Source organism: Bactrocera dorsalis, chromosome 5 (genome assembly GCF_023373825.1).
Source record: "Bactrocera dorsalis isolate Fly_Bdor chromosome 5, ASM2337382v1, whole genome shotgun sequence".
NCBI lineage: Eukaryota > Metazoa > Arthropoda > Insecta > Diptera > Tephritidae > Bactrocera > Bactrocera dorsalis.
Genome location: NC_064307.1, coordinates 61,407,344 through 61,429,557, shown reverse-complemented (window position 1 = coordinate 61,429,557; position 22,214 = coordinate 61,407,344). Strand labels below are relative to the sequence as shown.

At 36.2% G+C, this 22,214-nt stretch overlaps 1 protein-coding gene across 1 annotated transcript in view; it reads right to left on the bottom strand.

The window, feature by feature from the left end:
* The window catches only part of LOC105222120 (somatostatin receptor type 5), a 42,426-nt gene extending 20,462 nt beyond the window's left edge, over positions 1-21,964 (bottom strand). Inside the window, exon 1 of the mRNA XM_049457891.1 lies at positions 21,850-21,964. The gene's annotated coding sequence lies outside the window, so the exon portion shown is untranslated. The remainder of the gene's footprint in view (positions 1-21,849) is intronic.
* Positions 21,965-22,214: the final 250 nt, after the last annotated feature.

The window sequence follows — 22,214 nt, the reverse complement described above, 5'->3', positions numbered from 1 at the left end:
ACTGGAAAATAGTTTGCTTTAATTGCTTTGACCGAATCAGAAGCTTAATTTTTATAAAGAGAAGAAAGAATATAATAATACCATTTACAAATCAAAAATTTTCCATACAAGAAGTTGATATGGATCAGTTGGTTTGAGTGGCAGCTATAAATATATGACATTCCGATATTAGCGCATCCGATAAGTGAACAGTTTTTTGGCTAGAAATAGACGTATGTAAAAGTCTAGATCGTTATCTCAAAAACTGACATTAAACTTCACGTGTTTACAGGCGGACAAACAGATGCACATTATCAAGTTCGTTTTTCCGCTCACACGACAGTCGGGTAACCTTAACGGACCTGGATTTTTATACGGCCAAGGACTGTCAACCCGACACCATGCTTTGAAATTACTTCAGAAATGTTTTCTGCCGCTATTTCATATATTTTATATGCTCTCCGCTGTTTCCTTTAGCTGTCACAGACCTCATTAGAAACTTAATATATCCTTATCAGGGTTCAAAAGTTCTAATGAAAGTTGTTTATACTCATCTATATATGTATTTACACGTTCAATATACATAAACAACTTTCAGTATACGTATATAAAGTGTGATTTTTTTAAGAGCTTGATAACTTTTTTTTAAAAAAAAAAACGCATAAAATTTGCAAAATCTCATCGGTTCTTTATTTGAAACGTTTAGATTGGTTCATGACATTTACTTTTTGAAGATAATTTCATTTAAATGTTTTGACCGCGGGCTGCGTCTAGGTGGTCCATTCGGAAAGTCCAATTTTGGGCACTTTTTTCGAGCATTTCGGCCGGAATAGCCCCGAATTTCTTCGGAAATGTTGTCTTCCAAAGCTGGAATAGTTGCTGGCTTATTTCTGTAGACTTAGACTTGACGTAGCCCCACAAAAAATAGTCTAAAGGGCGTTAAATCGCATGATCTTGGTGGCCAACTTACGGGTCCCATTTCTTGAGATGAATTGTTGTCCGAAGTTTTCCCTCAAAATGGCCATAGGAATCGCGAGCTGTGTGGCATGTAGCGCCATCTTGTTGAAACCACATGTCCAACCAAGTTCAGTTCTTCCATTTTTTGGCAACAAAAAGTTTTGTTAGCATCGAACGATAGCGTTGGGCAGTTTCTTGAACGGCTTCTGGTTTGCTCTTCACCAAATGCGGCAATTTTGCTTATTTACGTAGCCATTCAACCAGAAATGAGCCTCATCGCTGAACAAAATTTGTCGATAAACACATTTCGAACCGAAACACTGATTTTGGTAATAAAAATTCAATGATTTGCAAGCGTTTGCTCGTTAGTAAGTCTATTCATGATGAAATGTCAAAGCTACTGAGCATCTTTACTCTTTGACACCATGTCTGAAATCCCACGTGATCTGTCAAATACTAATGCATGAAAATCCTAACCTCAAAAAAATCACCCGTTATAATCCTTCACGCCATTCTTATGTGCATGTGTAGCCAAAGCATTTGCGTTGTGTGCGTAAACACACTAAGCGCGCTTTGTTTTGTTTTAACGTAGCCCACTTTTAGGCGCTACCACACTTTAAATGTAATGAACTAATTAATATTCATTAACAGCTCGTTGTGGAAATTGACTTTAAACTCAGCTAAATGAGTCTAAATTAATTCCAATGGCTCAATGTCGAGTTGATTAAAGCGTAATGATGTTTGAGATTTGAAAGGCGCTTAGTGTGCGGTTTTTTCGCAAGCTTAACAGGAAGTCAAAGTGATTTGTTTGCAGCTTTGTTTTTAGCTGCTGCTTTATCATGTTTTTGTTATTATAATACTTATACTATGAATGGATTTAAATGACTAAATAGTTTCTGGAGTTAAGTTTCTAATTTTGTGAATATGTATATAATGTAAATTGGTTCTCCTTTCAGAAAATATCAGAAGTACAGACTAATTAATTTCCCAGAGTTTCAAAAACACACATTTTCGAACTGTTTAGGCAGTAACCGGATTTTTTTTATTAATTTTTGTCTAGATTTAGTATGAACTCCTGCACAAATTTATCGCATTTCCAATTAATTTGAAGAGTTCGTTGAAGATTATTAATTTGGTAAACTGATTTGGTAGTTTTTGAAACAGATAGTCAAAGAAATGTTTAGCGTTTACTTTTGACTTTTTTTGTTTCTTTGCGAGAGAGCATTCCTTAAATACTATGTGTAGCACAGTCCTTTACAGGCTATAAATCCGATTTTGTTCTGTTTTCCAGACTTGATACCCCTGTTGCCAAGATAATTTATAATTTATTATTATTTGATCCTAATTTGATTCCTAAAAATGTGGTTTCTTGGTTTCCCATGTGAGAAAAAGAACAGCTAAGTCTTCTCTTGATCTTTCCAGGAAGCAAGGGAAGGATCTCCAGATCCGACGAATATCGTAAGACAACTGCTTCAAAGTGTAAGTGCGTCTTCCACGAAGCTTCTGTTTAATATATTCCCACACATTTTCAATGGGGCTTGCAACGGGCGGCTGCGATGGCCAATCCAGTGTAACGATGCCAGATTGAGTTTTCCACTGAGTACAGAGCTTGCTGCGGTGTTTAGGATCGTTGTCCTCCTGCAGAATCCAATCTTAATTTTTTTCTGATGAACCATCGTCTGGCAGATAGCAGTAAAGCCTTTTTGTAGATTTTTTTTATCATTTTCTCGGCATTTAGTTGTTAGTAAAGAGGTACAAAATGTCGAATCCCTGCTTTGAGAAGCCGTCCCAAAGATATGCGCCTTTTTTCCATGTTTTTACGGTCCGCTGAACAAGCCTATTGGGTGAAAGTTGACCAGGCTCGCTTGAGGACAGAACGTGCCCATATAGAACATTCATCAGTAAAAAATGACATTTTCAAAATCTCTATCAATATTCTCATGCGCCCAAGCGAGTCGCTTTGTCACTAGTTTTTCAGTCAACAGAAGCTTCTTCATTGTGTTGCGCCATTTCAGATCATGCGTATGAAGAAGGGTTTGGATAGTTTCGTAGGATATATCTAAATCTTTTTTTCCATTAATTTTGCTTGTCCTTGTCGCAGTGTTTAAGCAGGTTTCCGCAAAACGGATTCACTATTATTTTTTTTCATCTTCTTTGTTCACTTTTCCTATCGAACCACGTTCTGGTAAATCATCGACATTTTTAAGCCACTACATAATCGCTGTATCTACTTCTGTACAAATGCCTTCGACTTTCTCATATATTTAGTGACATTTTGGGCCTTTCGGGTGAATGCAAAGGAACCCATGGGGAGATGTAAAATTTAAAGTTTATGCGGACAACCGCTTCAATTCACACCTTGAGCTAACCATCTCGCTTCTTATTCGTTAGTTACCAGTTCAAATGGTCGAACGAGTCATCGAAAATTGGACTGAGGCGTAGCTTAGGATAATGTTTGAAAGAGATCTTCAAAAAATAAATGCCAAATAATGTTCTTTTTAATGATAATTAACATCTTCCATTCAAATTGAAGTTTCTTTGTTTTTTCTTTCAAATATTACGGAACCTCGCAATGGATCACCCTTTAATAAATATCGATAAAAAGATATTCACACTATATTATTAGTGTTTGATTAGTTTCTATAACTTTTGTGATGAATCCTTAACGTATTCTTAGAAAATCATAGAACATATATGGATATTCTCTCTACAAAATTTTCAATTTGCAAAAAGTAATGCATGAAGTTAGCCTATGAGAGCCTACAAAAGGGAACCATAAATTATTTTAGCATATTTTATTCACTGAGTAGACTACAATGAATAATTGGCTAGAATATTTGTCTGAGTTTAGAGCTTTCTCCAGCAGAGGTGACAACTTCTTGAAGAAACAGATGACATGTCGTCCCTTGCAATACCATGGACTGGCCTGCAATGGTAAATTGTTGAATTGCTATGAAGATTTATGATAGTAATGATAATAATATTAAATGATAATTATAATTTAAGTGCAGCATTATTGATAACTCACCATAATGTAAATTATTTTAATGAAATTATTTATCAAGTCGAATATTTGTGTTTAACATTTTGTAAAGCAGTTTTTGAAAGTGTCGGCGAAATTTAGTGTTAAAATCAATACTAAAATATATTTCGACTAAACATGTTTGGAAAATCTGAAAAAAAAAACTTTAGATATAATTAAATTCATATTTGGTTTTTATATTCAACCACTTTCTGTGCAAACATGCACGCACTTCAAACAATTTCAAATTTTTTTTGAAAAACTTTATTTATTCATGTGTTTTTTAGGAAAAAATGCTTTACTTAAAATGTTGTTTGAATATGCAGATAGGTTTATTTGCACTTCAAAGGAATATATTATCGCAAAACAGCTGATTAGCATATGTCAAATAAGTGTGTGAATCGTGTTTTATTATTTTTATTTTTTATTAAGTTATATTTTTGATCTTAAATTTTACATATTTATGTTCTGGCAAAATGTTGCTACAAATTATAAAATTTAGTTCATCTAACGACTATTCGTAACACCAAAAACTAAGCGAGATAATTATAGGGTTATATATGTATAAATGATCAGGATGACGCGACGAGTCGACATTCGGAAGACTTACGACTTCGTAGATGTGTAATTGACCTACTACCACGCCCAAAAAATGCCATTAGTCGTAAATTTATAAAGTCCATAACTTGCCACTAAATAAAGAAATATAAGGAGCAAGAGCGAGCTGTGGGTGAAAATTTTGAAAAAAGTGGCGTGTGTCCGCCATCAATAAGTTAAATGTACTAGCTCCTAAGCCGTTAAAGCTACAAAACCCAAATTTGCAAGGCAGTAATATTATAAGAACTCCTATCGACAGTGTTAATATAGATGAAATCGCGTAATAACCTTGCTCCCTCCCATATAACGGTAATGTTAAAAACGACTAAGAGCGTAAACAAATCAATAACTAAATACGCCAGAGACATTAAATTTTTACCTCCAGATCATATGAGAGGGTTTTATGGGAGCCGGGCTGAAAATTGGACAAAAAGGACCCGCTCACTTTTGTGGAATCATGTATTTCGAGACCCACCTGCCGATTTCAACCAAATTCGGTACGTGACATTTCTGTGCTACAGTGTGAAAATAGAGGAATTGGACAATAGACACGCTTACCTCTCACATAGCAACTTTTAAATTTCACTTGATATAAATTTGCAGTACACAAATCAAGAAGCAACCAATATAACGGAATAAAACTTTGTACGAATATTGCATTTAGTGTTTACCACCTTTTGAGCAAAATTTGTTCAAATCTAAAACAAATTGTTCGAGCCGCTAGGTACCGAATATGTTAACTGCAGTATAAATGGTTGATTTTTGACCGAAAATATCAGTCAATGTGTAAGATATATAATTAATATTTTTGGATAATTCTTTTCTGATAATGGTATGTTAAAAAGTGGGTTGAATCGGACCACTACTTCCCTTAGCCTCCATATACCTAATATAACGATTTTTGACCTTTTGGGTTACTTTGTACGCATATATCGGCTAATTATGAGTTATCTCAACGAAAATGAGAGGACATAACCGTGTTTTTTTGTGCCTAAAATGGATAAAATGGTGGGAAACTTAACCTAGCCTTCACATGACAAACATATCATATCCGGCTGACTTTACTCCATATGATGTGAGGTGAGATTCATTAAGATATCACAGAGAACAGTTTATTAGTATGAGACTACCCCAACTCTAATATACATAAATATATATGTTTTCTGTTTTCTTTGTCGAATATGTCAGTAATGAAAGAGTTATGCATGGAGTCCGATCCTCGAGTTGACTTTCCGCACTATAAGGCATTTCCGTGGTTTTGATTCTTGTAAGCTCCAAAAATATAAAATCTTCGGTTGCACCCGAACTTAGCTTATTTACTTGTTTATTATTTTTTATTATTATTTTAACTTGCTTCTGCTTTTTGTTGGCAATTTCACTAACGCAACCTTGAATATAAAATACTTTTCGCACAATATCAAATGCATCTAAAATTCAAATCTTTGTTTGCTTCGGAGAAAAAAAAATATAAAAAATAAATTTTCAATATTTTTCTCGACGCAAAAAAAATTGAATTTCTTCTTTCTGAAAGGAAATAAAATGCTGGCTTTATTTCCGCGTGTATCATTTGAAGTGACGCGAAGTGTCTGTCGGTTTGTTTCAATTGTCCGCCACTTAGCCATTGGCAACATTTATATATTTGTTGCTTTATTTTTCAGCACTGCCTTGCTATCTTTCAATTTCTATGCGTTGCGCCGAAGCTCTTGTTGCCGCAGGCGTCACTAAGTAAACGGCATAAAGAAATTTCGGAATTTCACTGCATTCAATTTACTTTCGAATTGGACAAATACAAACAAAGAAGTTTGCATATAAATCGCGTAAAAAAGAAAAACGTCGGCAACAACAAGAAGCAATTGTATTTATGCTATAATGCTGGTGCTATGTAGTCAACGCCGCTAGCCAAGTGCTCTTGCGACATGCAAAAGCAGTTTTGCCTCAACCAACGCACCCACAAATCCATGTTTTTGCTGCTATGCTTGTGTGTTTTCGTTCGATTTAATGTTGATATTTATTTAAATTCGTTTTTGTCGCTTCTCCTTTGTCCATTTATTGTTTATCTTTGTAATTTCAAATTGCATGGAATTCGGCTGCTTGTGATTGGATGGTTGCTAACGCAAAATGCTATGCTATGCTCGGTTATGTCAGGCTATGTTTGTAGATATTGTAGATATTTTATGCCTTGCATTAGGTCATTTAGTTGCTGTACTTATCGGCGGCTTTAAGGGCGCGTATAATTGTTTTCTTCCGCCTTTATGTTGTTGGTATGGAAGATAGTTGTACGAGCGGAGCTTTTGTGGGAGATGCCATAATTATGGACATAATGTGTTGATAGGTGGGCCATAGGCTAGCAAAGAATTTAAGTTTGTTTATTAACAAAGTAGCACATAAAACGTAAACAACTTCTTCTGACGGGTGCAACTCAAAGAAGGATTCACAAATGTTAAGCAGTATAGTTACTTCAAATCAAAATCATATGGAAATTTAAGTTCAGTGTTAAGGCTGTATGGAATAATGACTTTGTTCATATTATTCAGATGTATAAATACTAAGAATTATTGAACCAGTTATTAGCTTTCTAAGCTTTTCTTCATTTACGGTCGGTTAGCTGCCAATATTCGTATCATTTTATTCGTATTCGCTCGGTTACATTTTATCAATATTGTCGTGTGAAACCGATTGAACAATTTAAAGCCTTATGTCCGAAGCCAAACAAGCCCGAGAACGAAATATCCTCTTACAGACCAATAAATTTGCTGAAAACATTCTCCAAAATATTGAAAAGAACATTTCTTCGTCGATTACTGCCAGTTCTGAAATTCTAATCCGTTATCCTGAACCATTAATTTGGTTTCTGGCAACTTCTGGCAAAAGGACGAGAAAAAATGTATTGGTTAGTGGATCCTAAATCGAAACTTAGTCTTAACAAGTAAGGTAGGGCTAAGTTCGGGTGTCCCCGAACATTTTATACTCTCGCATGATATGGTGAGACGCGAGATTTCATTATCCGTCAGTTACGTATTTTTTTTTATTTTTTTTCCTAATGTATATACATACTCGTATTATACAGAGAAGGCATCAGATGGATTTCAAAATAGCGTTATATTGGAAGAAGGCGTGGTTGTGAACCGATTTCACCCATATTTCGTACATGTCATCAGAGTGTTAAAAAAATATTATAAACCGAATTTCACTGAAATCGGTCCAGTAGTTCCTGAGATATGGTTTTTGGTCCATAAGTGGGCGACGCCACGCCCATTTTCAATTTTTAAAAAAAGACTGGGTACAGCTACCTTCTGCCATTCCTTCCGTAAAATTTTGTGTTTCTAACGTTTTTTGTTAGTCGGTTAACGCACTTTTAGTGATTTTCAACATAACCTTTGTATGGGAGGTGGGCGTGGTTATTATCCGATTTCTTCTATTTTTGAACTGTATATGGAGGTGCCTGAAGGAAACGATTCTGTAGAGTTTGGTTGACATAGCTATAGTAGTTTCCGAGATATGTACAAAAAACTTAATAGGGGCGGGGCCACGCCCACTTTTCCAAAAAAAATTACGTCCAAATATGCCCTCCCTAATGCGATCCCTTGTGTCAAATTTCCCTTTAATATCTTTATTTATGGCTTAGTTATGACACTTTATAGGTTTTTGATTTCCGCCATTTTGTGGGCGTGGCAGTGGGCCGATTTTGCCCATCTTCGAACTTAACCTTCTTATGGAGCCAAGAAATGTACAAAAATATCTCAATTTTTACTCAAGTTACAGCTTGCACGGACAGACGGACGGACAGACGGACGGACGGACAGACAGACATCCGGATTTCAACTCTTCTCGTCACCCTGATCACTTTGTTATATATCGTTCCCTCAATATAACAATAGCGTATGTGCTGATACGCCATTATTTGTTTTATTGCATATTTAGAATCTCCATCATTGATTCTATGTCTGGTCAAAATTTCGTCAAATTCTACTTCCACAAAGTGGGTCAAAATGTCATTAGAAGAAATGGTTGTATAATTTCATTTTCAAAAATTTCCTTCAATAAGTGTATAGACATCTGATTTGAAAAAAACTTTAAACTCGATTTTCTCAAAACCCAAAAAAAATTATACGCTATTGTTATATTGAGGGGACGATATGTATAACCCTATATCTGACTCTTTTAGTTTTAGGACTTACAAACAACCGTTATGTGAACAAAACTATAATACTCTCCTTAGCAACTTTGTTGCGAGAGTATAAAAATAAGTTGATCTTATATAAAAGCATTTTAGAACGATTTGTACATATGGAATACAATACTGAAAAACTGCAAGCAAATCGAATGTGGAACAAAATATCAGCCGAAAACACTCATGTAGGTTGATCGCAATTGTTCCGTGGTACATCAGATATGGTGAAGTGCGAGATTCAGAAACTCAGTTCAAGATATCTTAATCGCCCAGGCTATACCCCAACATAAACGCCATTAACCTACTGGACAATAGTGAAGAGACTCGCCGACTGTAAAGGCTATATCTCTTAGAATTATCATTAAAGATCTAAGTTTAACTGAACTTAATTAAGTGGCAAGCAAATATATATTCGTCAGTAAGTTTATATACTATAGTTTTCACATTAAAATTTAAACTTTCGCTTGAGATATTACTTTCAAGCTTGACCTTTAGTAATAACTGTCAAACTTCTAAATCACAAATGATAAGTCTACTCCTTAGCAGCTAAACTGAAGACAATAGATTGGTCAAGCATACGTCAGAGATGTAAGTGCCAGTTATATACCATAAATGTCAATATAATGCTAATTTTGTAACTCTTCGTATATAATATTTCACTATTTTTTGGAGTGAAAGCGTTCTAGAACTCAATGCGGAAGACTAAAAAATAATCAATTCCGATTCGCAACTTATTTGTGACGCTAAACAAAGCTCATGGTTCTCACTACCAGTACTTTTTCGATTTCTGCTAAATCTTGACCTAAAAATATCTATAGGTGCGAGTGGGTTTTTGAGAGAAACCGCTGAGCTATTCACTTTTATGGTTAAAATGAATAATAATAGAACATATTGAACTTTCTGCACTAATTAACATATTTTCCTTCTCATTTTTGCTCTCACTTGCTTTTTACTTTCTTTACTTGTATATGTTTCTTTATTTTTCTCTGTCTGTCTCTTTTGTTTATAAAAACCGTCCAGTAGCATATGTATCTGTGAATCTCTGTCTATTTCTCTCTTTATCAATGAAACGTGAACAGCATATTTCTTTGTCTGTCCGTTTTCTTTATTTAGTAGTATCCCTATCTATGTATATCTGTCTCTCGTGCTCTGTTCCTTTCTCAATTTATCAAGGAAACTTGAACAGCATCATTCAATTTATCTGCAGCCACATCATCGTACAATCAAGCTGAGGAGCTTCATCCAACCGAACTCGTTTTACGAATTTGGCGCAGAAATATTATTTCACTCTCTTTTGGGAAATTCTAAAGTAAAGTTACGCGAACCGCGAACCAAGTAAAATTGGAGGGTTTTCTTAGCACCATCTTTCTCAAAATTTTTTGCCAATACGTGTTATAAAATACGAGTAGAGACCCTGTATAGTCTAGAGCCAACTTTGGCATATACTGTAATTAAATACAGACATCCCTCTGGCGTTGTTGTTTGTATGATTAAGCCATCATTAAACGACATATGCACTTTATTCACATTTTATTTATCTTGATGAAATTGCCGCCAGCCTTTGGCAAACCTAATAAGTGTTGCTTAAGTATACACTTAACTCATTTTCGGCTTTGCAAATTAAATGAAATTTTGCAAGATGAGGAGAAAAAAGCATGTATTAGACGTATATATTTACGTCGACATCTAAAAGTCGCCAGCTAGAATAATACACCAAGTCTTCACACATGTTTGCGTATGCCCATGAGATACTTCGCTTCACTTCTGACGCTTCAGCGTATCACCCGATGGCTGAGTGTTCGTGGAATTTTAATTATGTAGCTAATAAATGTTAACAAGAGTTTAGTAAACACAGACAAGTCTACAATAGAAGAGAAAGTGTTATTGTATACACCAAACCCATATCCGGTTGTTAACAAACTTCCGCTGAACTGACTGAACTAAGGCAAACAAAGTTCACAGTGGGCGAAGTGTGCTGCTAAAACAACAAACAATTCAGTGTTAATATGTGCAAGCACATACATATCTACATGTTTTATACGTAAATGTACTTATTATGGAGCTATTGTGTTATAGGTATAATTACATTCTAACATGTATATGTATGTGCATACGGTGATCCGCTTTCCGCCGGATGAAGACCTTGGACTAATATTTAGTTATTAGTTTAATTACAGCGTTATTGGTTTATGGTCATGCTGCTTTTAATGAATAATAATTATTTTTATAATTTTAACAGGTTGGTGGCAACTTACTGCACAATTTTGAAGAACCTTGAAAGAAGTAGCGTAGCTTTGGTTTGGTATATCCCGAGTTTCAAAAGAAGATTAATATATTTTTCTTAAATATTTAGCTTTTTTTTAAAGCTGTGTACAATTGTGGTTAGCGACCCAGCATTCTTATTGAATGTAAAGAGCTACGGAGATGTGAATCTTCATGAAAAATTCGGCTGATGAATTGAAAAGGATCTTCAGTATACTCTAAAACTGCTTCAAGTTTATGTGACTTGTTGTGGCATTCTTCTATTCAGGTAAAAGTACGAGTAAATTAAGTCGCCGGTCTACTATAGCAAAATACATTTTATACTCTTGCAACATGTTGCTACAGAGTACAATAGTTTTGTTCACGTTAATGGTTGTATGTATCACCTAAAACTAATCGAGATAGATATAGGATTATATTTGTTGCGACAAAAAAGTACACGGAAAATTAATTATTCCCTGGGTAAATGATATTTCAAACAGAAAAGTATTTTGCTAAGTTGATAGGATTGTCCTTGATTCTATGCCAATATGAGCGCGATTTGTCAACATTTTTGTTTACACTTGCTTCTTAAATCGGTACACCTCAGTAGTGCGTTGCGATTTTTACAAAGGATAAAAATATCGAAGCAAGAATTTGTCCCAAATTTTGTATTCCTAACCGAATTACGTGTGTGGAATCGTTGCAAATGTTGGAAAAGGGTTACGGCGATTCAATTTTATCAAAAACACTAGCTTACGAGTGGTACAAAGTCTTCAAAGACGGTCGAGAGATGGTTGAAAATATGGTTCGTTCTGGACGACCTTCGACATCTTCAGCGACCTCCAATCCTACATTCATAAAGAGCGTTATGACTGTCGATACAAACAAGTCAATAATCATCGAGATGGAGGGGAAAAACATGATGAAAACCAAAAAAAGAAGGCCAAAGCCGCTATAAAAGCAAGGTGAGGCGCATTGTTTTCTCTATATTCGTGGTTTGATGCATCATGGAGTTCTATTTGATCGTATTGAGGCGCTTGCGTGTGAACATCCGTTAAAAACGGCCGGCACTATCGAAGAACCGTACAAATTTCCTTCCGTAACTCGAAGTTATCTAGCTCGAAGTATTTTTGGAGTATTTTGGTGATTCGAGTTAGGGAAGTTCATCTGTATATATAACTGTGTGGATTCCGACCCTTTGGTTGACGTTTCACACCTTGACGTATTTTTCTGGGTTTGACTCTTGCAAGCTGCTTTCTTCTTTTGGTTCAAAAGAGGCGTCACTTTCGGCGATTTTATTTCAGGGATCATTCTTTGAGGTATAATTTATAAACTAATGACAACTGTTAAATTTATACACATGTCTTTTGAAGGTTAGGGCTAACAAAAAATTATATGTACTTAATTCTAGTAGCGCCATGTATGTGTCAGGTCGCTAACTTTCCAGTTGACCTGTAAATAAAATTTAATTTCTAGCTCTTTGATCGATACTAAGTTAGAGTTAAATTAGGCTGATTTGAGCATATAACTATATATCGAAGCAAGAGTTTTGTGGAAAATATCTTCAAAGCTATATTGCATATCTTTATAAAAATCTTAAATAAGCGTTGGGCAAGAAAAAGACGAAAAAAGTGCAATTTTTCTATCTTGATAATATTTATTCGAGTGAGAGAAAGGTACTTGAAGACCTACAAAATGCCTACTGCGACTTTGCAGTATGGTTCAATCAGTGTTATCAAGCAGAGAGAGTGGAAATGCTATCAAGTGTTCCGACATTCAGGGAAATTAACTGGTATTGGAATTAGTTTTTTCACCAAGACATTTGAGGGTTCAGTGTATTCCCCTAAGGATTGAGTAACAACCATAGATAGCTAAGGCTGTAAGCTATGGCTATTTAATGGTTACTTCGCCTCAATGGGAAATAATTTTTGTTACATAAAATATTTTAATAAAATAAATAAAATATTTTTCTAACCCTTAACCCATTTTGAAATCTTAAACCTTGTTAGCCTTTCTGCCCTCAAAGTGAAGCAATTTTGCCACAACATTAAATTGCATTAGGAAAGGCAAGCAATTTACCCAACTAACTTGAACAGCAGATAAACTCGACTGCAGCTACAACTTGCCACATTATTACCAACTAGCAACCAATGCAACATAATGCAAAGAAAGCGGGTGCGCACTGGCGGCCACATTATTGCACTGGTGCTAAGTGACCTACAAAAGGGAAAACACTGTAATGCAAAAACACAATAACAACAACTAGAAGGGCAACACGAGTGCAGACAGACCAAAGGCCAAAGGGGGTATTTGGTGCAAAGAATGAAAATAACTGAAAGGCGTTGCAAATACACGTAGCATGGGTAGTTGTGAGAAACTGGCAACGCCGTGTGGCTTGTACTGGCAAGCAATGTGTTATTGGTGCAACGCAGTGCGTGCAAACGTGTGGTTGCCGACAATGTTTGTGCTTCATCTGCTGCGTTGTATACTCTGGTTGTATATTATTTACTTTTTTTTCTTTTCAGCGCGTTTTATATTACTCACTCACCACAACAAAGCGTTCTTCGTTCATTGTGATTAAAAACGCTATCACTCATACGCCCCGGCGTCCTGCTGCAAGCCATTGTGGTTTGCTTAGTTAACGAGTACCGCTTTGTTTGTGTTGCACACAGATTTCGGCAACTCGCCGGTGGCCACTAAAAATTGCCATTTAAAATACGCTACAACAAAAGCAAGAACAACAACAACAACACGTTATTGGTGGCAACTTTATACTTCCTTTCACAAAATCCACATTTTTTTCTGCAGCTTCAGAGTTTGGCTATAAATTGCCAAATTAACAGCAGCAAATGTAGTAGGTGTAGTTGTGTTGCTGGCTTGCAGTAGCGTCGCCGGCAAGATTTTCTTCTGCTTTTTCCGTCTCAATGGTGTGCTGAAAAGCTAAATTTTAAAATGTTGCAGCTGCAGCTTTTAGCTTGTATCTACAGTTAATGGTCGACAAGCGCAGCTTATTTTTGGTACGTATATACTATATGCACCAAGCTATATATACTTTGCTATATAACTGCATTTTGATTGTGGAAAGTTAAACGAATTTATCAAGTATCAGCAAGCCGCAAGTTTTTCTTTGCGCAAGATTTGTAATCCTTTTTTATGAGAACTTATTTTACTGTTATTTGTGTTGCGTAAATTTATGGCTAATAAGAAAATGTGTTAAATGTTTATCTTTGTTTTAATTTAATTCGAAATTATAGCTAAAAGCTCTTAGCTATTAGAAAATTATCGTTTTTAATAGAGCTGCACACATTTTGGACTAAGTAAAGCGTGTTTTTTTAGAAATGTGGTTTTCAAGAAGATATAAAAAACGTATAATTTAATATTATGGCCAAGGTCTAAACTTTTTCATAAAATGTTATGTTTTATAAATAATTTCGGGCAAACAAGCCACGCAACTGGATGGTATAAGTTCCACCAGAGAGTACCAATTTCGACCACTTTGTATAGTAATTGAGGCTGTATGTCAGCAATAGCGTCGAAAAGCCACTCCCAAGGCAACATTCATCTCGTGTTTCTCTATGTAGACAGCGACTTTACACACTCCTCACAAATTATAGTTCAGCGGGGTTAAATCGCAAGATCTTGGAGACCACGCCACAGTCTCCCCACGCGATATGATGCGCTCACCAAAAGTATTCTTCAATAAATTGCTGTATAGCGAATAATCAACATCCGCCAATTCAGATACGAAAGAGTCGTTAATGATATATCTATATTGTAACAAATTGCCTGTAACGTTATGCCCGGCTTGATTTTTGAATAAATATAGACCACTGATTGCTCCTGCATGCAACGGTCAAAAAGTCGAGAAGATCATTCAATTTAATGTGTCAGCAACGCTCGAGGTGCACGAAAACAACATTCAACACAGAATAGCCGAAATGCTGCATCTTACCATAATATTACATCCTGGAAGATGAACTCGAGCGATTAAATCAGCTTTCAGCGCCTAAAGTAGAAGCGGCAAAGATAGAGGGGAGGAAAAAGAACAACAAAATGTGGCAGCAGTGGTGGCATTCCTCATCCAAAGGCGCTGGACCCACAGAACTATGCCGCACATCCATTTGTGGATAAATAGGCGACATGCGGACCTGGATTTCCATTTGACCCAAATACTTAGTGGGCATGCTTTAGAAGCTATCTTTACATATTCCACAATGGCATTAGTTCGAATTGTCCGACATGTATAGAGTATATAAAACAACTCTATCATCTTATTGCCTTCGCTTTTGAAACACAAGGTAAAAACTAACAAGTAAGGAAGGGCTAAGTTCGGGTGTCACCGAACATTTTATACTCCCGCATGATAAAGTGATAATCGAGATTTTCATTTTGCTGTAAAATTAATTAGAATTACATTCTGAGAGATTTACCGATATTTTGGGTGAAAAATTACGTTAGGTTAGGTTAGGCACTGAGTTCTTCGTGTTCGATATCAGGGACCTTGAAGTTGTGAAGTTATAGCCCGATTACGACAATTTTTCCACAAGGAATACCTCAGCTCAAATACCGTATTTCTGTAAAGTTTTGTTCCGCTATCATCATTGGTTCCTAATGTATATATTATACAGAGAAGTAGCGATATATTGGAAGAAGGCGAGGTTGCGAACCGATTTCACCCATATTTCGTACATGTCATCAAGGTGCTAAGAAAATATTATATACCGAATTTCGGTTGAGTAGTTCCTGAGATATGGTTTTTGGTCCATAAGTGGGCGGCGCCACGCCCATTTTGAATTTAAAAAAAAAGCCTGGGTGCAGCTTCCTTCTGCCATTTCTTCCGTAAAATTTTGTGTTTCGGACGTTTTTTGTTAGTCGGTTAACGCACTTTTAGTGATTTTCAACATAACCGTTGTATGGGAGATGGGCGTGGTTATTATCCGATTTCTTCCATTCTTGAACTGTATATGGAAATACCTGAAAGAAACGACTCTATAGAGTTTGGTAGTCATAGCTATAGTAGTTTCCGAGATATGTACAAAAAACTTAGTAGGGGGCGGGGCCACGCCCACTTTTCCAAAAAAATTACGTCCAAATATGCCCCTCCCTAATGCGATCCTTTGTGCCAATTTTCACTTTAATATCTTTATTTATGGCTTAGTTATGACACTTTATAGGATTTCGGTTTCCGCCATTTTGTGGGCGTGGCAGTGGGCCGATTTTGCCCATCTTCGAACTTAACCTTCTTATGGAGCCAAGAAATACGTGTACCAAGTTTCATCATGATATCTCAATTTTTACTCAAGTTACAGCTTGCACGGACGGACGGACATTCGGACGGACGGACAGACAGACACCCGGATTTCACCTCTACTCGTCACCCTGTCCACTTTGGTATATATAACCCTATATCTGACTCTTTTAGTTTTAGGACTTACAAGCAACCGTTATGTGAACAAAACTATAATACTCTCTTTAGCAACTTTGTTGCGAGAGTATAAAAATAACACTCGGTGGTAGTTTTACGGTCGTAACGACACTCGTATGTCAATCGACTGAGGAATGGAAAGCTGTTATCGACGCGGCAACATTCATAATGACAAAACTGAGACTTTTTCAGCAGATTAGACGTCCGTCAGTTTGCACAATAGAGGAGACTTAAACGCTTGTCCTTTCCACTGAGTAAAACTTAAACGCATGTTCCGTGGTAGAGTCATGAGTTAAAGTAGGTTACTTTTAGCGGTTTAACGTTCTGCCTCCGGATTTCGATGCTCCCACCTAGTATAAAAAAAATTGGCGTAAACTGATGAAAAAATGTAAACGGAGCAGTGGAGGTCATTTGGCCGACAAATCATAAATGGCATAAAATTATTTTCTCAAAAAAAAAAAAAAAAAAACAGAACACATTTTGAATAAATTTGAGAATTATATTTAATTTTATCATTACATCGCTCTTGCAGGTCTGGCCTTTAAATCATATAATAGCTATCAAAAGGACCAACTCTTAGAAAATTATTGGCTTATAGAAATCTACACTTAAATAAAAAACACCCTTTTTTCAAATCAATAGATCACATTGTTTACCTCACTGTAGTTATAGTTTGGGCTCATCAGTGTCAATCATACCATGTTTAGACAGATAAGTAGCAAGTAATTACGGTTCACTGGGATCAAAGAAATACTTATACAACTCGAAATTGTGAAACATGGCCAAACGAAAGGATAAGAGTTATTATCTGTAGATACCATGGTTATAATACATAAATATTCATTAAATTCTATAGCTGACGTTCATCGAAGATTATTCATATGTTTATGTTTATTATGCTTGAAATGAATATCAGATATCTCCATTATTTGTTTAGTTTCCTAATGACACAGATAAACATTTGAATTGAAATCTACATTAAAACTCCTTGATGTCTTTATTTGTGTCGTTATGTGGTTATAGCTGAATGAAATCGCAACTATAATATCATAGAGCGAAAGCGTGTAGCATGTGGCGTAAAGTATGACAGCTTAGTAACGCATTGACATTGACAATGACAATGGCTGCCACTATAGCCTTGGACAACGGCAACGGCTTAACACGTCTATCACCAGGTGTGGCGGCTCATTTCATGCTCTGTCGGTGGCTAAGTCTGTCATTATCGAAAAAATGGAACGCAGTACATCCATATTCATAAATACATACGAATTTCCACATTAATGCGCTCGTAACTCGCGCGCGTTTAAATAATATTTCGCTTGCGTGCCTCTTTTTATGTCTTCCACTCGCTCAGTCGTAATACTTGCCACACCACTGTACGCAATTATGGGCAACAGGTTTGCGCAGCGTTGCACGTAAACTTTATAAACGATTTCTAAGTGAGTTGGTGAGCGAATCGGTGAAAGCTGGGTGAGTGGTGTCGATGCGAAGAGTGCTTTGTGTGTGTGCTTTCACGAGTGCTTGGCTGGTAAGAGCTCTCAAATGACAACAACTTCAGCGCTGATGACTCTGTGGTGACAGCTGCAACGGTAATAAACACCGCACTGTCAGGGAATATAATGAGAAAGCAGCAAGCAGCTAACGGTGTAAGTAAATTGCGCGCTCAGCTCAAGGTGAGTGCGCGGCAGTGGGAGGGCGCAAAGGACTCGCAAGGAATTTGACTGTCTAGAAAGGCGTTTTGTGGTGTGCTGTGCATACTGTTTGGTTGTTATATTAAATAAGTGTATATGTATTATATACATATGTGTGTATGTATGCGTGACGTTTGGCAGTTGCCTGTCTCAGACCGAAAGCGGCGTTAAGGCGTTAGCCAGCCGCTGCTTCTTTGTTCGCTCGCTGATCGGCGACTTCGTTTGCAATTGACTTTGGTTTACTTTGTAGTTGTTTGCCAATTTCGTTCAACATTTGGCCCGATGGGTGTGTCGTCGGCCGCCTTGGTAACCAACTGAGTTTTAGGTTGCGAGTCAAGTATGTAAAATCGAAATCAGTGAAGGAAAATTTTAGGCAAATCGCTTCAACTTGACAACGCAATGAAATTTGAGCTGTGAGTAGCGATTGGCTGAACAATACCAACAATTCAGTACTATAAAGATTGTCAGGTAAATTAAATTCCTGTTTTTTTTTTGGAAATATTACAAGTGAAAAATTAAAAATGAATTCCAAAGTGAAGCTCGGGCGAAGCGCCGAAAGGAATCAAAGAAATAGGAATAAGTGAAGTAAACATAAAATTGGCGTATTCATACTTAAACTTGCAGGTTCTTTGACTTGTCAGAATTTTTTTAGGAAACTGAAGGAAAATATTACTTTAGTTGACCTTCAAGGACTAAAATAAGCAGGACTCCGAATTTTTTTTGATCGTTAGAATAATAGAAACTTGACCCTCAACAACAGTAACCGATCGACATCAACAGTTGGATAGCAATATTCTAAGTTTGTAATAAAATGTTTGTGGTATGTTGTTTGCTTGTAAAAAGAACATGTCACAGCGATTTCTCTGTGTCACCTACAACTAATCGAGGTAGATATGGAGTTATTGTATATACATACATCTGATCAGAATGACGAGACGAGTTCAAATCCGAGAGACTATCTGTTCGTCCATCCATAAAAGCGATAACTTGAGTAAAAATTGTGATTTTAATGTTTTTATACTCTCGCAACAAAGTTGCTAAAGAGAGTATTATAGTTTTGTTCACATAACGGTTGTTTGTAAGTCCTAAAACTAAAAGAGTCAGATATAGGGTTATATATACCAAAGTGATCAGGGTGACGAGTAGAGTTGAAATCCGGATGTCTGTCTGTCCGTCCGTCCGTGCAAGCTGTAACTTGAGTAAAAATTGAGATATCATAATGAAACTTGGTACACGCATTTCTTGGCTCCATAAGAAGGTTAAGTTCGAAGATGGGCAAAATCGGTCCACTGCCACGCCCACAAAATGGCGGAAACCGAAAACCTATAAAGTGTCATAACTAAGCCATAAATAAAGATATTAAAGTGAAATTTGGCACAAAGGATCACATTAGGGAGGAGCATATTTGGAAGTAATTTTTTTGGAAAAGTGGGCGTGGCCCCGCCCCCTATTAAGTTTTTTGTAAATATCTCGGAAACTACTATAGCTATGTCAACCAAACTCTACATAATCGTTTCCTTTAGACATTTCCATATACAGTTCAAAAATGGAAAAAATCCGGTAATAACCACGCCCACCTCCCATACAAAGGTTATGTTGAAAATCACTAAAAGTGCGTTAACCGACTAACAAAAAACGTCAGAAACACAAAATTTTACGGAAAAAATGGCAGAAGGAAGCTGCACCCAGACTTTTTTTAAAAATTGAAAATGGGCGTGGCGTCGCCCACTTATGGACCAAAAAGCATATCTCAGGAACCGCTCGACCGATTTCAATGAAATTCGGTATATATTTTCTTAACACCCTGATGACATGTACGAAATATGGGTGAAATCGGTTCACAACCACGCCTTTCCAATAATAAAACTTTACACAAATACGGTATTTGAGCTGAGGTATCCCTTGTGGAAAAATTGTCGTGATCGGACTATAACTTTTCAAGGTCCCTGATATTGAACACGAAGAACTCAGTGCCTGACCTAACTAACCTAATTTTTCACCGAAAATATCGGTAAATCTCCCAGAATTTATTTGTAATTAATTTTACAGCAAAATAAAAAAATATGTAAATGACGGATAATGAAATCTCGATTATCACTTTATCATGCGAGAGTATAAAATGTTCGGTGACACCCGAACTTAGCCCTTTTAATGTTTTTCCTAATAAAAATATTTGCTCGTACTTATTGGAAAAAAACTCTTACAGTCGATTTTCATAAGTTTCTCTTGAGACAATCTTTTTGTACGCAAAATCATTTGGCTTAGACTTGATAGCAGAGATTCTGGCAAGTCACTAAAGATCTCGATGGAACACAATATCTTTGCTTCTGGCCATGGCTGGTCGCTTCTGACCAATTACTTCTTTCGGAAGGTCTAATTGTTGTTTGTACAAGCCGCAATTAAGAGTTAAGGCATAATAAAGGGATATATAGAATATGATACCCTGTAAATCCTACCAAACGTACCACAAAACATTTCTGACCATCAGTCCTGACGAAAACCGCCTTTTGCGCCGGTTCAATGTATTTTGATTGGTTAAAATTATTCAAAGAGGTTCAAGAAGGCGTTGGCGACAAACCACGTCCAGGACGGCCATCTACTTTTATTGATGATCAACACGTCAAAAAAATAAAGGAATTGCTGCTGGAGAGTCGACTATTAACACTTAGAGATCTTACTGGCATCACTGGAATATCAGAAGGATTAGTGAAAACTATTTTGCAAGATCAACTTGGTCTAAAAAAAGTGAAAGAACAATTGGTTGCAAAATCACTAAATTTTTTCCGAAAAACAGCGTCGCGTTAACGTCTTTAAGACAATGCTCCCCGACTACTAGAATGTCATGAAACGTATGATTACTGGCAATGAGTCTTGTATCTAGGCATACGACGGCGAAGAAGATGATCAATCGGCGCAATATCGTGGCAAAAGTGAACCGAAGCCGAAAAGAACACGTCAAAGTAGGTCAAAAATCAAAGTTATCTATCTTGAAAGTTTTCTTTGATTAGCGTGGTGTGCTGCACCACGAATTCCTTCCTGTCAACAAGGAATACTATTTGAGCGTTATGCGCCATTTCCGTGAAAGTATTCCTAAAAAGTGGTTGGAAAAATGGGCCGATCACTCCTGGTTTTTTCACCACGATAATGCAATGTCGCATACTGCATTGAATCTTTATAAGTTTCTCGCCAAATTTTCAACAAAAATCTTGCCGCACCCACCGTATAAATCAGATTTGGCTCGGCGTGACTTCGGACTATTCAGTATTAAACGTGAATCGCACGCGCATTGAAGGCTATTCCGGAAGTTGACTTTAGAAACTGTTTGGAGGATTGAGAAAAATGTTGGCAGAGGAGTATTGGGGCCAAGGTTGATTACTTTAAAGGTAACCACATAAATTTTGAAAAATATGTTAAGTATTTTTAAATTATTAGTCAAGTCTAACTACATTTTGTTCATAGTAGTAGATGCCATACAAATTACTGATCCCACTCAAGAACTTGTATGGAAAACTTTTTCATTTTATTTCTTGATGAAATTTGCATTATATTATTTACTAAATCAAAGCTACAATAACTGAAGAAATTTTTCAGGTCTACCTAGTATAGCGTATAACTGCCATACAAACCGTTTGATGAAAATCTTGTTCTTGTATAGAAACTTATTTTTTTGTGAAAATTATGCAAGCTTCGGTGCAATTAAGCTAACAGTTTTTCTTGTTTAGATTTATTTTAATTTAAAATTGTTTCCTTTCTAGGTACTCACTTTATATGGTTTGCCGCGCTGATGCTTTATGTACCATACATATAGGCGTCCGTATATTTATGGTTAAGATCAAAGGTAAAGAAATGAAGAATCTGCTATTTACGTTAATTTCTCTTTCGCTTTTTGTTTTTGTTTATTTTTAATAAAGTTTTGAAGTTCAAATAGAACAAGGTATTTTGTAATACTTAGTTACAAACTTTTCAAGTTTAAAACAACTGCCAACACTGTTGTAAATTTGTCTAACGTTGTGTGCGAATTGCTTTAATTCTAATAAAATATATAAAACAGTAATTTTTGACAAGAAATTTTTTGCAACGAAATTGTATAAATAATTATGATTTTTTAACACTGGGATTTTGACACAA